Source organism: Spermophilus citellus (genome assembly GCF_964194105.1).
Source record: "Spermophilus citellus genome assembly, chromosome: 7".
Lineage (NCBI taxonomy): Eukaryota > Metazoa > Chordata > Mammalia > Rodentia > Sciuridae > Spermophilus > Spermophilus citellus.
In genome coordinates, this window is record NC_138188.1 from 148,822,872 (window position 1) to 148,840,657 (window position 17,786).

Sequence of the window (17,786 nt, forward strand, 5' to 3'; positions counted from 1 at the left end):
TAAATGGGATATGGGGTAACATGATAATCTGACCTTCTGCTTTTCCATTAAAAAATAAAATAAAATGCAGCATTTCTGGGCCTTGTGAAAATGATGTTGCTATGGTGACTGCCTTTATGAATTCCAATGAAACTGATGTTAGCAACGTGCTTCCAATTTTGACTGCCGGTGAGTTAAGGCTGCTTCTATATCCAGATCTTTGTACTTGTTGTTGAATATGCATCTCCAAGGCACAGAGTGGCATGTAAATCTGTAGGAAGACATCTTTTCCCAAAAGAAAGTAGAAAATAAGGAGTTAAGGTATTGGCACTGTCCAGGAAAGAGACACATTTATGCATTGTATGGTGAATATTCATAAAGATATCCTTCTTCACTTTTTCTGCACATTGGGGAAAAGAAGAAAGAACATAAGAAGTTAGAAAATTATTTTGGGGTGTTTCTAATAGCTTTCTTTATGGAAATCCTGCATAAGTAATATTTAAACATGTTAATTTTATCTTCAGTAACTTTCAAGAAACATAGAATACACAAAATAAGATTTTTTTCAGTAAATTTTTTTTAAAATTTATGACAATAACAGATGTCCTTTTCTATGTTTCTGTATACAAACACCAACTTCTCTTTCCAAATGTTACTTCAATCCCAGTTGTACTATTCAGGAAGATGATGGCAAAACTCAAACCTACTCAAACCAAATCAAAAGGAAAACATGTTTCTTAAATGTAAAGATACTAATGGCCAAGCTGAGAAAAGGTAAAATAGCTTTCCTTAATTAGGAGTTTTAATATAGTTTTGTTGTACTTTAATTTGCAAAGTGTTAATTTCTGATGTAATGTCCCTTTTAAAGATGAGGTTTGATTAGTATCAAAATATCACTTGGAACTTTTCTCCTGAACACCTCACATTATCTTGGATATATTTCATAGAATGGTGGCATATTATGGGAATAATTTACTTCCTTATGTATGCTTTTCCCAGACTAGGGGTCATTGGGGTCCTGGGGCCATGTTTTATATTCTTTTGTCCCTAGGACACATGTGCATAGTGCCTGGCAAAAGGCAGGCAGTTAATCTTTGTTGACAAACATGAGAAACCTGCTAAAGATTTGGTGAATTCTTCCCACTCTATTTTTAAAAAGTCAATTAAAAATGTGTGTTTCTAATGGTGGGTTGAGTGTATGCCTTAAACTTTAAGTTATTTCCTTATCTGTAGAATTAATTTGTATAACATGTGGGACCATACTAAGGACTGGACAAGTAGGTATTAATTGGGAAAGCATCTCACTTAAGTTTTACTTCAATAAGAAATTTAAAATATTTAAAAATAAACTATGCCAGGAATACAGAAAATATCCCCCCCTCCTTTTTTAAATGTGGTATTGAATATGCTCTGAGAAATGGACATCAGAGAACATATTGGTACTGCTTGTGTTCTAAGAAGTCAAAATGACTTCAGGAAATCCTTTATAAAAAAATGGGGGCAAATATATATAGTTTTAAATATAAGGGTATGGATTGATTAACATTCCTCTTCTGTCGGATTTAGAAGAGAACTCCTCTGTTTCTTTTTTCTGTTTTTGCTTCATCCACTTCTTCGTACTGTTTCTTCTCAGCAAGTGTTTCCCCAGAGTTCTGTTCAGACCCCTTTCTTTTTAAACTCTGAAATTTCTCTGTAGGTACTGTGTCCAAGATAGGTTGATGATCTGAAAATCTGCTATCCCGATTCTCCCATGGCTCCTACAATTTCCCTCATCTTCTCTGCCCTGGTCTTTTTCAGTTTCTCTCTCTCTCTCTCTCTCTCTCTCTCTCTCTCTCTCTCTCTCTCTCTCTCTCTCTCTCTCTCCCTTCCTCCCCCCTCTTTCTGTCTCATCTCTACTCAGGACCTATGCATGGGAAACCGTCATCCATCTGGATCATACCAGCATGAAACCCGAGAATCATTTTTATCTTTGTCTTTCCCTCTTAACCTGTACAACCAAGTCCTTTGAAATTCAGCTCCTCAAACATTTCTGGAATCTTGCCCTTACTCACCATCCCTCTTCTTGAGACTCTCATTGTCCCTTGCCTGCACTTTTATAAAAGCTTCTTAATTGTTCTCCCATTTTCTAGACTTGACCTTTTTGATCCTTCTACCAACCAGAAAAAAAAAGCTATCCAAAATAAATCTGACCTTTAAAAATAATCCATCTAAGGATGCTCATTTTCTGCCCATTTATATAAGGTCCCTATCACTGGGCCCTTGCTCCTCTCAAGAGCTGCTTTTTCTTAATCCAGGCTTGACATTTTACTCCTTGCAGTTGTTATCCAACTAAAGAATTTATATTCTGGGACACGTATGCTCTGTCTGTTCTCTCTGCCTGCAAGGTCCTTTTCAATTAAAAAAAAATAGATCTGATCTGTTTTAATTCATCTTTCGGTTCTCAAGTTAGCTATTACCTTCCTTCTGAAATCTTCCATTTATCATTTTTGGATTTAGTTTTCCTACTCTTGGGAAATCCTATAGCTTATTATTAATTCTATTACATTGCAATTATGTCTGTGTGTTTCTTTTCAGCTGGACATTGAACTTCTTGAGGACCCAAACAATTTCTTATTCACCATTCATATCTACTGCCTAAGACATAGAGTTAAGTAATTGTTATTAAGCTAAACAGAGTTTAAGAAACGGAAAAAAAAAGTTTACTAATTATTATCATGAATTATGTATTTGTGCAAGCACTGATAAAAAGACTTCCATATTTTTGGTGTGTAATACTGCTTTTGACTCTGCGAGATGCTGCACACAGATGATAAACTTCTACGCCACCCATGAACCCAGGAAAGATCATCATCTTTCTACTATTATAGAGCTGAGGGGGAAAAAAGTGGATGATATTATATACCTAACAAGGGAGAGTTTGGAATTATTCTTGGATAAAATAGAGGTAAAATCTTGCTATCACAACTTAAAATAGGGTAAAAAAATTGTGTGTTTAAATTTTAAAATAATGTAGACATCTTCTAGGAGGTGTGTGTGTGTGTTGTCATAGTGGTTCTTCTTCCTTTATTTATTTACCTAAGTTCAAAAATGAAAATGCATTGCCTTTGCTTCAAAGGTGAGCTGTCAAGTATCCCATAATGTGTGAAAGAATGTTCGACAGGAATCATACAAAATACCAAGTTATATTAGTGTGTGCTTCCATGGTCAAGAAAATAACTTCTACATGACTATTTATGCTCCTGTGGAAATTTGCTGTAATGGTCTTGGAAAAAGGAACATTTATGCTTATGAAAGTTCCAGACTAAAAATATCTCTGGCACTTTTGGAACTTGAAAACCTTAGGAAAGAAGAGACTGCACCAATTATTCTGCTCATTCAGTCTTAAATAAATATTTTGATTTTTTAATGTCTATTAGTAGGATGAAGTATGATAGAAAAAAATAGTCATTATTTTATATGCTACACTTTTGAAAAACATTTTGAAAAGTATCATGGACTTACCTACTGAAATTATAGACTTTTACTGTAATGCATTTTTTAAAATAAATTTTGTATTTACAGCCTACACAATTGTGCTACTGCACATAACATCATGCAGAAATCATTACAGAAAAAAAAGAAATGCTAATGACATGGAAGTAATTCAGGTCAATGTCAAAATATTAGCAATAAGCATTCAACCACGTACTGAATTCTGGTAATCTTCAATGCTTGAAGAACTCAATTTTTCACTTCAAAATAAAATTGGAAAGTAGAATGTAGGCATGTGAAATTTTTCTTTCTGCCTCAGTCACAAGGTAAGTTCCTAGTCCAATAATAAAGTTGGCATTTGGTCCTTCTATATTCTATAGTGGTGGCATAGAATCAAAATGCTTTATCTCATGAAACTCTAACTTTGGAAAGGTCACTATTAACTTTTTGAGAATAGAAATACATTTTGTCAATTATCCATGTTGATATGTAAAGTTTTAGTTCATTTTTTCTGCTGCTTTTTTATATTACTTTGGTTTTTGGACATATTCCAATTTCTTTATTCATTTCTCTATTCATAAAATATCAATTTTTATTTGCTTTTGTCTGCTGGATAAAAGTATGAAATGAACAATCTTGTAATCTTGTATGTGTTACAGTTCATCTAGAAGTAGAATAGTTTGATCATAAGGTAAGGAATATTCATGTCAATAATACAAGATATTGTTAAATTGTTTTTTAGATTATCTAAAACTATTGGCACTCCCATCAACAGTGTATGAGAATTGTGCCACAGTTTTTTTTTTAATGTGATGGACAGATATTTTTCTTCTAAATTTGGCTTATCTAATCGGGTTAAATATTATCATTGTACTCAAATAAGTATTTCTTATTTGAATTAGGATTTAAATAAGAATTCTTAAATTCTTAGAGTAATTGAAATGAAATAAGTATTTCTTACATGAAATAGAGCATATTTTCACATTTTATGATTATACTATTTAGAATTCGTTTTCACATCCACTACCTGTACTTCTATTGGATTGTTTTTATGGTTCCTATTCTTTATTCAAACACTTTTATCAGTTAAATGCACTGCAGGTATCATATTTATGCCCAGTGTTTGCAGTTTAACTTTTTAAATGATACCATTTGATATACTGAAATTCTCAGTTTTGATGCAGTCTAACCTATTCCTTTATGGTTTATAATTTGTTATTTCCTTTTGAAATAAAAACCTACCCACACCTTGCTTTAAGAATGCATTTTTTTATATTTTCCTTTAAAATGTTTCATATCTTCCTGTATCACTTTATGTCTTAACAAATTTGAAGGGGTGTGTGTGTGTGTGTGTGTATGTGTGTGTGTGCGCACATGCACCCAGAGTCTTATGGACTCTCATGCATTTGAAAAGTTTCAGAGATTCGATTTTTCCCCCCGCATTGGAACAATCAATTTTCCTGGCATCATTACTGATGGGTTCCATCATTTCATTTAATATACTTCTGGTTTATATCAAGTTACAATGTTTATTTTGTTTTTTAAAGTTATCTCTATTTTGTGAAATTTGTGTATTTATTTATTCTTTTGTCAGCATTGTATTGTATTTATTATAAACTTTCATCATGAACCTTGATATGCATTTGTAATAACCCCTCCACTAGTCAAAATTACAATTTTTTCCAAATAGCCTTTAATATATATGACCCTTTCTTCTCCTGAATATATTTTTTAAATTAATTGATTAACCTCATCTAAAATCTTATTTGAATTTTTTAGTAATTATATTCATTTTATTCATAACTGAATTGACATCTTCATGATATTTATCTTATTCATGACTGCATGTTTTCATTTGATTTATAAAGTTCTAAAAATGTTTTAAATAAAGTTTTATAGTATTTTCCTTGAAGTTCTACTATACATAGTTTTGTAGATTTTTTTATAATTAATCCTAGAAGCTTTCTCTTATTTATTGTAATTATTAAAACATTACTCTTTTAAATAAAATTTTCTATGAATTAACGTTCATTAGAAAAACACATAATTTTAATGTTAGATTCTTATTTTCAGAAAACTCATTGATTCTTACTTCTAATAATTTTTCTGTTTATCTTAGATTTTCTATGTACATAATCTTATTATTCTTGAGGTTGATTTCCTCACATCTAATCCTCATTTCTTCATCTTGTCTTACTGCTCTAGCTGACAATGATAGAATATAATCTATAAACAATAGACTGTTGTAAGTGTTCAACAATATTTGACAATTTTTATTTTTCTGAGATATTGCAGTTCATTTGTTTTCAAATACATTGAGCAGAGAACATCGGAAAAATGGTAGAATAGCAGGACCCTGATTTTTTCTTCTCCCTCACATGCAACAAATAAACAGCTATGTACAAATCAATTTCCTCTGAGAGAAATCCAGTATCTAATTAAGATTTCTGAATACTATGCAACTGAGAAAAAATCAAAATGGATAAAAAGGCTGTGACACATTCACACCATAAACCTCACCCCAACACACCACCTTACAAGGTTGGGGTTGAGGTTACCTTCAAAGCCTAACCACTCTCTGAACAGTTAAGAGTTTGGAACACACGTGTAGCATCCAAAATTTCGCAGTTTCCTTTTTGAGAGTCTGGTTCCTAAACCATCTAACTTTGGGAACTGATGTGACTTGGCAGTGGTGAGTACCCTGGGATCACAAAATCAAGAAGTGATTTTTATCAGCAAACAAACAAACAAACAAACAAAAAAACAGGCTCCCAGTTTCTCACTGGAAATGGTTTGATTGTATAACTAACATATGGACTTTCTTGGTTTGTGCCATTGGTTGAGAGTTTAATTAATTTGCATCTGAAAGCTGATGGACTTGGTAATTTTCCTGCCAGAGGATTTTCAGGAGAAGGGACAGAATGAATGGAATGATTGTTTCAAGGTACTGAAAGCATAAAAAACCTGCCAACCAAAAATAATATACCCAGCAAAGTTATCCTTCAAAAAATGGAAGGACATCCTCAGTCAAACAAAAGCTGAGGGAATTTATCTCCATTAGACCTGACTTATGAGAAATGCTAAAGGGAGTATTTCTAGTTAAATGAAAAGACACAAAAGAACAAGAGACAGCATAAGAAAGTAGGAAACTCAAAAATAAAAGGAAATACATAGACTAATATTTGCAATAAAGAATCTTATAATGCTATAAAACATTGACAATGATTCACTTTTGCTTATACTACAAAAGACAAAAGTATTTTACAAACCATAGCTAGATTTTGTTAAAACATGAATAATGCAAAATGATAAAGCAAATAATGTGGGTTGGAAAAATGGTAAAACTAGAGCTTTTATATGTGAGTGAAGTTGTTATTAAAGTGGACAATAATAAAAGGTAGTTTAACTATAATACAAGACTACACTAAAAGTTAGTTTATATAACCACAAAGAAAATACCTGTAGAAGTTACTGAAAGTAGAAAGGAATAAAAACTCTTTTAAAAAACAACTACACAGAAAACATCAAAGAAAAAGAGGGGCAAATGAACTATATAGCAAATTGAAAATAGTATCCTTCTCTATAAGTAATTATTTTAAATGCAAAAAAATTAAACTTCCCAATAAAAAAGACACAGAATTACTGAATGGATTAACAGACTCAAGATCCATTGTAGGCAGTCTACTGAAAAAGCCACTTTAGATCTAAGCACACATATAGGATGAAAGAAAAGGGTTAAAAAAGACATTCCATGCAAACAGCAACCCAAAGATAGCAGGAATAGCTATACTCACATAAAACAAGGTCTGCTATAAGTTAAAATCTGTCTCTAGAGGCAAATAAAGTTTGCCTCTTATTGCATAGTAATAAAATGGTCAGTTCAACTGGAATACTTAACAATTTAAAAAATCAGTATATATATTTAAATGATATTTTTTATATTTATACATATATATATATATATATATATATATATATATAAAAATAGTACACTTAAATATATGAGACAAATATTGCTTAATATGAAAGAAGAAATTGATAACAATACAACAATAGCATGACAATTTGATAACCCTACTTTTAACAATGGGTAGAACTTCTAGTCAGAAAATCAATAAATAATGGACTTACATAATACTACAGACTAAATGGATGTAACAGACATACATCAAACATTCCACAAAACTATAAAGGAATACATATTCTTCTCCAGGGCACATGTGACTCTTTCCACTATAGATCAAATGTTAAGGTGACAAAACAAATATTAACAAATTTAAGACAATTGAAATCATACTAAGTATCATTTCTGAGAACAATGGAATAAAACTAGAAGTAAAAAATAGCAAGAAAATGGGAAATTCACAAATATGTGGAAACCAAATGACACACTTTTGAACAATAATTAGATCAAAGAAGACATCAAATAAAAACTTTAAAAATACCTCAAGAAAAAGAGAAATTTAAAAAAACAAGTTGTAAGAATTCATGGGATTATTATTTTGACAAATACATACATTTAATTTTTAAAAGGCTCTTTGCTTTCCCAGCCCTTGTGAGGTTAGCAGCTTTTCTCTTCCACACGCTTCCAACAGGATCTACTGCCTTAGCACAAGCCCAAAGTAATAGAGTTGAAACCTCCAAAATTATGAGTCAAAATGAAAACTTTCTCCTTTCAAATGTATTTATGTCAGATATTTGTTATAGAAATGTAAAACTGATTAACTCAGAAAATTGGTACTGAGAATTAGGGTCGTTGCTCTGACTATATCTGATGATATGGTTCAAAAGTCTTTGGAAATGGTTTGCATGAGGTATTTGGAAAACTTGGGAGAAGTGGGCTAGAGGAATATAAAATTCTATAAGTAGGGCTTAATGGGCAAGTCTAGTTGTGTTTCAGAAAACCAGAATGCTGATAGAAATATGGACAGTGCAGGTTATGCTCATGAGATTTCAAATGGGAATAAGGACTGTTCAGAATTAGTCTAGAGGGCCATAAGTATAATATTCTGGCAAAGAACTTTACATTTTGTCCATTCCCTGAGACATTATGGGTGATAGTGTTAAAAAAAAAAAATGACAGACGTTTCTCAGCCATTGTGAGGGAAGCAGTTTTTCTCTTGCACATGCTTCCACAAGGATAGCCAAGTGCTACTGCCACATCTTTGGAGCACATATGCCACTCTGCACCCTGGATGCTGGATATGGAGCTATAGATCCAATGCTTGTCCTGTTGAGTTTTGGTTTTGCTTTGGTCTCTTTCCTCCTTGATACATTCCTATTCCTTCCTTTTTGAATGGGAATGTTTACCCTGTGCCATTATATGTTGGAAGGATGTAACTTCTTAAAATTTATTTTTATTTAAATATTATTTTCATTTTAATAGGGTCTCACAATTAAAAAAGTTTGCCTTGAATTTTAGAGGAGACTTTGGACCTAAACTTTTTAATAATACTAAAACTGTTAAGACTCTGGGGATTCTTGGAGATGGGCTGAATATGCTTTTCATTGTGCAATGGATTTGAGTCTTTGGGGGACAGGGGAAGAATATTATGGTTTAGATCTTAGAAGACATGAAAAGTCCATATGCCAAAGTCTTAAATGCCAGCCTGTGGTACTACTGGAAGATGGTAGAACCTTTAGGAGGTGGAACCTAGTAAAAGAACTTAGGTAATTTGGGGTAAAATGGTTTGAAGATGAGGTGTTTCTCAAAAGCCCCTGATAACGTGGGAATAATACTCAGAGGTTAAATGATAGGATTATGACAGCTATAATCTAATCCAGTCTGTCCTAGTTTGGACTAACTAGGGGTAACTACAGGCAGGTGGGGCAAGGCTGGAGGACTTGAGGTGGGTCACTAGAGACATTCCCGGAATGGATTAATCTTCCCTGTGGCTCTTTCTCTTCCCTTTGGGCCTCATGACCACTGGGAATGGATAGTGCCCCTCTCTAGACTTTTCCTCCATGATAGTCTGCCACACTCAGGGCCCAGTGCAATGAAGTCAGCCTACCATGGGCTAACTTTCTGAAACCATGAGCCAAGATAAACTTTTCCTTCTCTCTATTATTCTTGCTGGATATTTTCATCACAGTGATGAAAAAAATGAATAACATGGGGGGCATGGCCTTGAAGGTGATATGGGGACCCCAGCCCCTTTTCATCTCTCTCTTGGCTTCCTGGCTGCCATAAGGTAAACACATTTCCTCTACTACCCACTCCTACCATGATGGACTACTTCATTCTTGCCAGAGTCCCAAAGCAGCGGGGCCAAGTGGCCATGGATTGCAAACTTCAAAACTGGGAGCCAGAATAAACTTTTTCTCATTTTAAGTTGATTTATCTCAGGTATTTGGTACAGTGACAAAAAAAAAAAGTGCAGACATGATGCATCGTTCTCTATAATTATGTACTATTGGAAGTGCTGGGTTAAATTCTTATTTAAATTTTTTGGTTTCTATTCATGAAGGATATTGGTCTTCAGTTATCTTTTATTTGCCTGATGTTGGTATTAGAGTAATGCTAGCTTCATAAAATGAATAGGGAAGTGTGCTTCCTCTTCAGTTTTCTGGAGAGTTTGTGCAGAATTGGTATTGTCTCTTCATTAAATGTTTGATAAAATTCACCACTGAAGCCATCCAGGACTGGAATTTGATTCTAGGAAGGTTTTAACACAAAAATTCGATTTCTCTATTGGGTTTAAGGATATTCATATTATCCATTTTTATGAGTTTTTATAGCTTTGCCTTTTAAGAAAATATTCCATCTCATTTTAGTCACCTATTTTACTGGCATATCATTCACAATATTTCCTGATTATCATTTTATCCGTAGAATTTGTCGTAATGTCACATCTCTTTCCTTGTATTGGTAATTCGTGTCTTCCATTCTTTTTCCTTGCTGAGTCTGCATAGAGATTTGTCAATTTTTATTGATATTCTCAAAGAATCAGTATTTGGTTTCATTAATTTTTATTCTACTTTTCTGGATTCTATTTCACTTATTTCTAATCTAATCTTTATTATTTTCTTTTGTCCATTAACTTTAAACTTAATTTTCTCTTCTTTTTCTAGGTAGAAGCTGAGGTCCTCATTTTGAGATCTTCTCTCACTTTTATTCATTTCTAATGCCAAGTATCCAGCACTCTAAATTTGTTTAAAATTCTGCTTTAGTGGCAATTACATAACTTGTGATTTGTTGTATTGTAGTTTTTGTTTGGTTCAAAACACTTTCTGATTTACCTTTTATTTATTTATTTTTGACCTGTAGATTATATATGATTGTGTTGTAGAGCTTTTCTGCTATTGAATTCTAATTTTCCATTCTATAATAACAATTCTTTCATGGCGTAGAGACATACTTTATATGACTTGAATCCTTTTTAAATTTTTGAGACTGTTTTATGACTCTGAATATGATATATCTGACTAACAGGGCTGTGCACATTTGACAACAATGGATTTATAGAAGAGTATAAAATTTCCAATATAATTGTGGGTCTATTTGCAGTTGTAATACTCAGCTTCTTGTTGTGAAGCTCTACAATTGTTTGTGTGCCTATCATTGTTATTTTATCATGATAAATTAACCACTTTATCATCATGAAATAATCTTCATTTATGGTACTGCTTTTTTTGCTTTGTTTTGTTTTGATTTGAAAACTACTTCAGGTATCTTTTGATTATGGTAGCATGTTATACCTTTTTTCCATCTTTTTTCTTTGAACACGTGTACTTTTAGATCAAGTGTGTTTCTTATAAGCAGTATCCATATATTTGGATCTTGGTTTTTTTTTTTAAAATCTAATATGACAGCTCCTGTTTTTTTAATAAGCATGTTCACATCATTAATGTTTGATGGTTATTGATATAATTAGATTTAAAGTACCAACTTTGCATTCATTTTCTATTTGTTCCATCTTATTCATATTTCCCCCTTTCTGCCTATTTTTTGATCAACCGAATATTGTTATGATTCTATCTGTTCCTTTTGTCATCTTATTAGCTCTAACTCTTTGTTTTGTTGCATTAGTACTTACTTTCAGGGTTTTTCAATTATACTTGAAACTCACCATAATCTCCTTCCAAGTAGTATCATACCACTTCATATAAAGTATAAGAACTTTGCAATGGTGTCCTTATATTTCCTCAGTCCTTGACTATAGGTTATTATTTTGATATATTTATTCATAAATACATTATAAATCACATAGTACTTTTTATTATGATTGCAGTCTCCACATTTAGTTTTAGTGCTCTGTGTTTTACTCTAGACTGAAGTTGTTACTTGTATTTTTCAAGTCTCATATATGTTCCTGACATTCTTGTCTGCTTAATATAGCAACCATTGAAAAAGATATTAAAATCTCCCAGTATGATAGATTTGTTTAGCTTTTCCCTGTAGTTTTGTGATTATTTCCTGCTTTTTTTTTTCTTTGAGGCTGTTATTTCATACATGCATGTACATTCCATCTTTACGTGTTATTCCAAACATAGAAGTTAGAATTTTTGCTGTTATTGTTTGGCAACAGAATTAAACTTGTTATTACTGTGTAGGGACTCCCTTTATCTATGGTTATGTTATTGTTTCTTTTTGCCTCAATGCTTATTTTGTTATTAAAGTAGTGGAAAGAAAACCAACTTTTGAAGAAGGGACCTTTTTGAAATAGTTTCTAATTTCAAATTATATGAGCAAGAATGCAAACAGGGGCTAAGTTCAATCTTTTATAAAAACCTGCTTCTACAGGAATTACCCCATTCCTTCTAGGCCAGGCCTGTTCCTATGAGATTGTTTTTAATCCATCCATGAAAGTGATGTCCCAAGACATAATTACTTTCCACTAGGCCTTACATCTTAAAGGTTCCAGCACTTTAACACTAACAATTGATGGACCAGGCCTCCAACAATTAACCTTGGTGAGGAAGTATAGCATTATAAAAAATGACCTACATATTCAATGGAGCCCCTAACAAAATTCCAATGACATTTTTCAAAGAAATAGAAAAAACTTCTAAATTTATTATGGAAATATAAAAGACCCAACATAGACAAAATAATTCTGAGAATGAAGAACAAAGCTACAGGCATCATAGTTCCTCATTTCAAATTATATTACAAAACTTAATACTCAAAACAGTATGATACGGGCATAAAACAGACATAGAAATAAATGTCCCTTCCATCAATAGTTCTGGGAAAACTGGATATCTACATGCAATATATATATATATAATCCTTATTCTACACCACACACTAAATCAGATCAAGGTGTGTTAAAGATTTGTACATAAGGTCAGAACCCATGAAACTCTTAGAAGAAAACAGAAAGGAAAATCTCCTTGATGTTGGCTTTGACAATGATCTTTTGGGCATCGAATCAAATGCTCAGGAAACAAAAACAAAAATATTTGTGATATCACATTAAACTAGAAAACTTTTGCACAAAGGAAACAATTACGAAAACAAAAAGCTGCATATAAATTGTGAGAATGTATTTGCAAACCATCTATTTGATAAGGGGTTAATTTAATATGGCAAAAATACACAAGAAATTCATGTAACTCAGTGATAAGTAAGTAAAGAAGAACACATAGGTCTCCTGAAGAGACCTTTTTCCAAAGAAGATATACATACCAATGGCCAATAGCAGTATGAAAAGGTGTTCAATAATACTATAATGAGATGTCATTTCATACTATTAGGATAGTAATTATCAGAAAGATAGCAACTATGTCAAGGATGTGAAGGAAAATGAACCCTTGTACACTGTAGATTGGTACAGTCATTATGGAAAACAGTATGGAGGCTCTCCAAAAATTTAAAAAACAAAACCAAAAACAAAAGAAAACAAAAAAAACCAGAACAAACATATCGTAAAACAGTATATACAAAGGAAATGAAATCAGCATGTCAAAGATTAATCAGCACTCCTGTATTTATTACTGCCTTATTCACAAAACCAATGTATGGAAGCAAGCCAAATGTTTGTTGATGGATGAATAGATAAAGAAATTGAGATTCCATTATTCACAATAGCACAGATAAGACATTCTGCTAAGTGAAATAAACCAGGCAGAGAAAGACTAATGATATTGCATGATCTTTCTTACACACGGAGTCTAAAGTGTTGACATCATAGAGACAGTGAATATAACCGTGATTCCCAGGGACAAGGAGGATTGGGGAAAGGGAAATATTGGTCAAAGGTGTTTATTTATTTATTTATTTATTTTTGTACTGAGAATTGAACTCGGGGGCACTCAACCACTGAGTCACATCCCCAGCTCTATTTTGTATTTTATTTAGAGACAGGGTCTCACTGAATTGTTTAGTGCCTCACTTTTGCTGAGGCTGGCTTTGAACTCATGATCCTCCTGACTCAGCCTCTCAAGCCACTGGGATTATAGGCTTGTGCCACTGTGCCTGGCTTAAAGGTGTTTATGTCTAGAGATTTCACGCACAGCATGAGAACTATATTTGACATTATGTGAAATACTAGAAATTTTCTAAGAAGTATATTTCAGGTGCTGTTAACACATACAGAAACAAAGTAACTCTATGAGATGAATATGTTAAGTTGGTTAACTAATTATTTCACTATGTATATTCATAAAATGTCATGTTGCACAATATTCACATATATAAAAAATAAATTAGTTTTCAAATTTATGGCTATAATGTTATTCTATGTAGTGGCTCAATGAAGTTTATCCCTTCCTTTACCTATTTTTATGGTGTAAAACTCATATTTCCAATTTTGGGAAGTAAGTGTTAAAATTGTAACATATATTTAGCTTAAAAATTTCAAATTTATTATCATCTTTACCTTTTTACTCAACAATTCAAGCACCTATATTGTGCTTTAACATGAAAAGCATTCTCCCTTTAGTGAAGCTACTTTCTCTCTTTATTATATTGCCATTTTCATCTCTAATTTTTGTGACCTTCATCTTTGAATTCAAACTATACAAAGTGGTGGTGGTGGTATTATATTCTAGTTATATTCAGATTGGGCCTAAGACAAATGCAATAAACACACACATTAAATATAAAAACATAAACTCACATAAACCCTTTTTTAAAAAAGCAAATTAAACTCACATAAACTGAAGAAAATACAAGTTATTGATATTGAGATCGGAAGGAAACAATAGATAAAATAGGGAAAATAAATCACTTGTTAAAAATCTAATATCCACAGTAAGAAAATAACAAGATTAGGTATTTTTTATGACGATTATTTCCTAGCTTGCAGGAGTAGGAGATCCTTATAAATAACTATCCCAGACAAAGAGAAAAAGGAAGGCTTCCTAATTCCTTCATGTAATTAGCATGACCTTGGTTTCTACTTTTCCTAGAATCTACATTTTAAATAACTATTGATCTGCTTCTATGTACATTAATTTGAAGATAGTTTCTATAAAGAATAGATTGATAAATTTGATGACTTCAAAATTTTAACAAGATAAAAAATATTTAAAAGCATACATGAAAGCAACAAAATAGAGAAATTCTTTGCATCAGAGAAATGGTGAAATTTATTAACTCACTAGAATTCCTAGAAATAACTACTAAAAAGCCAATTCCTTCATAAATTCTAGAAGAAGATAATCAAGCAGAACAAGAAAGAGACTTACAATGCCCATTATAATAATAAAGATGATCAACTCACAATTTTTTTAAAGTGGACATTTTAAAATGATTTACCATTCCTTAGCTATTAGAGTGGAAAGATTAAAGTGGTTTATGTTTCCCAGTGTTGTCAAGGAGGAGGGAACCAAGTGGGCATAAAATGGTTGAGCCTTTTTGTTACACAATTCTTCAATATTTTTCAGCATATTTGATTATGGTATTTGATTCAATTATTTTATTTATAGAAAATTATTTTTTTTGTATTAGTGGAGACTGAAACCAGGACTGTTTTACCAATCAGCTATATCCCCCAGCCCTTTTTATTTTTATTTTAAGACAAGGTATCCCTAAATACTGAGAATGGCCTCAGTCTAACCGATTACTGGGATTACAGACATGTGCCACCACAACTGACTAGAAAATGAAGGCAAATGCATACAAAATATTCATCAATCATTAAATAAAATATTTACAAATAAAGTATTTGAAAAGGGAACACTTACTATCAGGGACTAAGTTGTTTCCCACTAATAGGGAACAAATAAATACTTTATGGTATAGCATACTAATCAAATAAAGATAATCATAAAACAGAATGAGATAAATCATAAGTGATTTTGCAAAAACATTATTGGAAAATACAAATCTACTTTTAATCTCTCCCTATAACACACTGGTATATTTTGTTTAAGGGAGTCAAAATATACACTCAAGTGTAAAGAGTAGTTCTTACTCAGACATGGAGTAAGGAATATAGGCAAAGAGTCACTTCATCACACTTTTTAACATAGCTCTACATTTTGATTTTTGTGGATAGAATAAATGACTTCTCTAATTACAAGTTTTAAAACTGTAGCTGTGTGAAGGATTAAGGGCAATCATGAGCAGAGTACTAAATCTGTTCTGAGCATCAGTTGTAGGAGACCAGACTAGTTTTCTGGGTGCTTGAGAAAGATCTAAAGTTTTTTGAGGAAGAGAGTGATTTGCTCAGCTTTGTGTTGTTACTGTTCAGAGAGATAGATGTTGTTCTGGGAGCATCAGAGTTGTGGAGATGGGCTAGGAGATTTTTAAACAGTACAGGGGGAAATGAAAGATGTATCTAAACTAGGTGACAACTTTGGGAATAGACATCATGGAAGGAATGCAGGAAGGTGTGGAGAGTATGGTTGTTAAGAAGAGACCACTGGTTGAATGACACTTGAGCCACCCAAGTGCTTTAGAAATGGACCCAGTGAAACCAGAGGAAGTCAGAACAACTTCCATGAGATTTATTTTTGCTGTCTATAATACAGGGCTTTTAAGAAGGTTTTATTTGTGTATTTTTCCTTTTTAAAAAAAATTAATTGTTGATAGACCTTTGTTTTACTTATTTATTTATATGTGGTGCTGAGAATCAAACCTAGTGCCTCACATATGCTTAAGCAAGTGTTCAACCACTGAGCTACAACCCCAAGCCTTGTGTATTTTTCTTTAATCATAAAAACTCAGTAAGCATGACTCATATTTTTCTTTTCATAAATGCTTTTTCTCTTGATATCTACTTTCAGAAGATGTCTATCTTATAGGAATTGTTACCAGAGAAATATGAGGGTTTTGTAGAACTTTTAATATCATGAAATAGAAGCAAGGGATAAGAATGTTTTTTTCATTTTATCTGAGGTTGATAGGGTTGAAATAATTACCTTACTCTAGTTTTGTATACAAGCCACATATAAACAAGTCTCTTAGAATAACAAGAATAAGATAACAAAAAGATAAAATAGAAGTTCTTTTTTTCCATTTAAGTTTATTAAGCATTCAGTTTATAGAAAGTCAGCGTACCAGTTAAATTAACAGTTCTTATCTTGTGATTTTAGTCTAGCCCAAAGAAAGCAGTTTTATTTTGGATGGGTACTCTCCAAAGAAAAGCTAGTTTTGTTCATATTTGTTAATTTCCCTGTAGGGTCTTTTAATGGAGATTAAAGGATAAAAGACTTGTTTTTGGAAAAAAATAAAAGGAAAATAAAATCTCTCATGATACAATTGATCCAGAATTATTTCTTTAGTTCTACACACACACACACACACACACACACACACACACACAACACATACCAGAATAAAATAAAGGATAGAAAAAAAATCTGTCCTGTCAAAAACCAGAAATTGTTAACTCAAATTTAAAGTAAGAACACAAAAAAATCCATACAGTGCATCACTTATTTTTCAAAATTAAAGGGATGCCATAAATTTGCAAAGCAAAGAGAGACATATTTCAGATAATTTCTTTTAGTCATTTTTCTCTCAGCTTTAGTAAAATATAAAAACAAATAGTTATATACAGATATTGATGTAGCTATAGATCTCACCAGGGTTTCCTAGAGTGGAGGGTATACATCTTGGATTTGCTGGGTTGGCCTGGACCCTGGGTTATGTATATCTAGGGACATAGGAACTGGCTCAGGAAATCAGTCTGGTTCTGGGTCAGGCCTGGAGCCTAGGTCCCTAAGTCTGGTCCTGGAGCTTTGGTTCATGGGAGCCAGCCTGGCACTTACCTCTTGGGGTAGAACCTGGATCCTGGGTCCACTGGAACATGGGGTCATAGGGGCTGGCCTAGACACCGAGGCTGCAGAACCTATCTATATGGAGCCTGTCATCAGGGGTGCCAATCAACTTCCATCACCACAGGTAAGTTTGGCCTATTGAACCTCATAAAAATGAATATTCT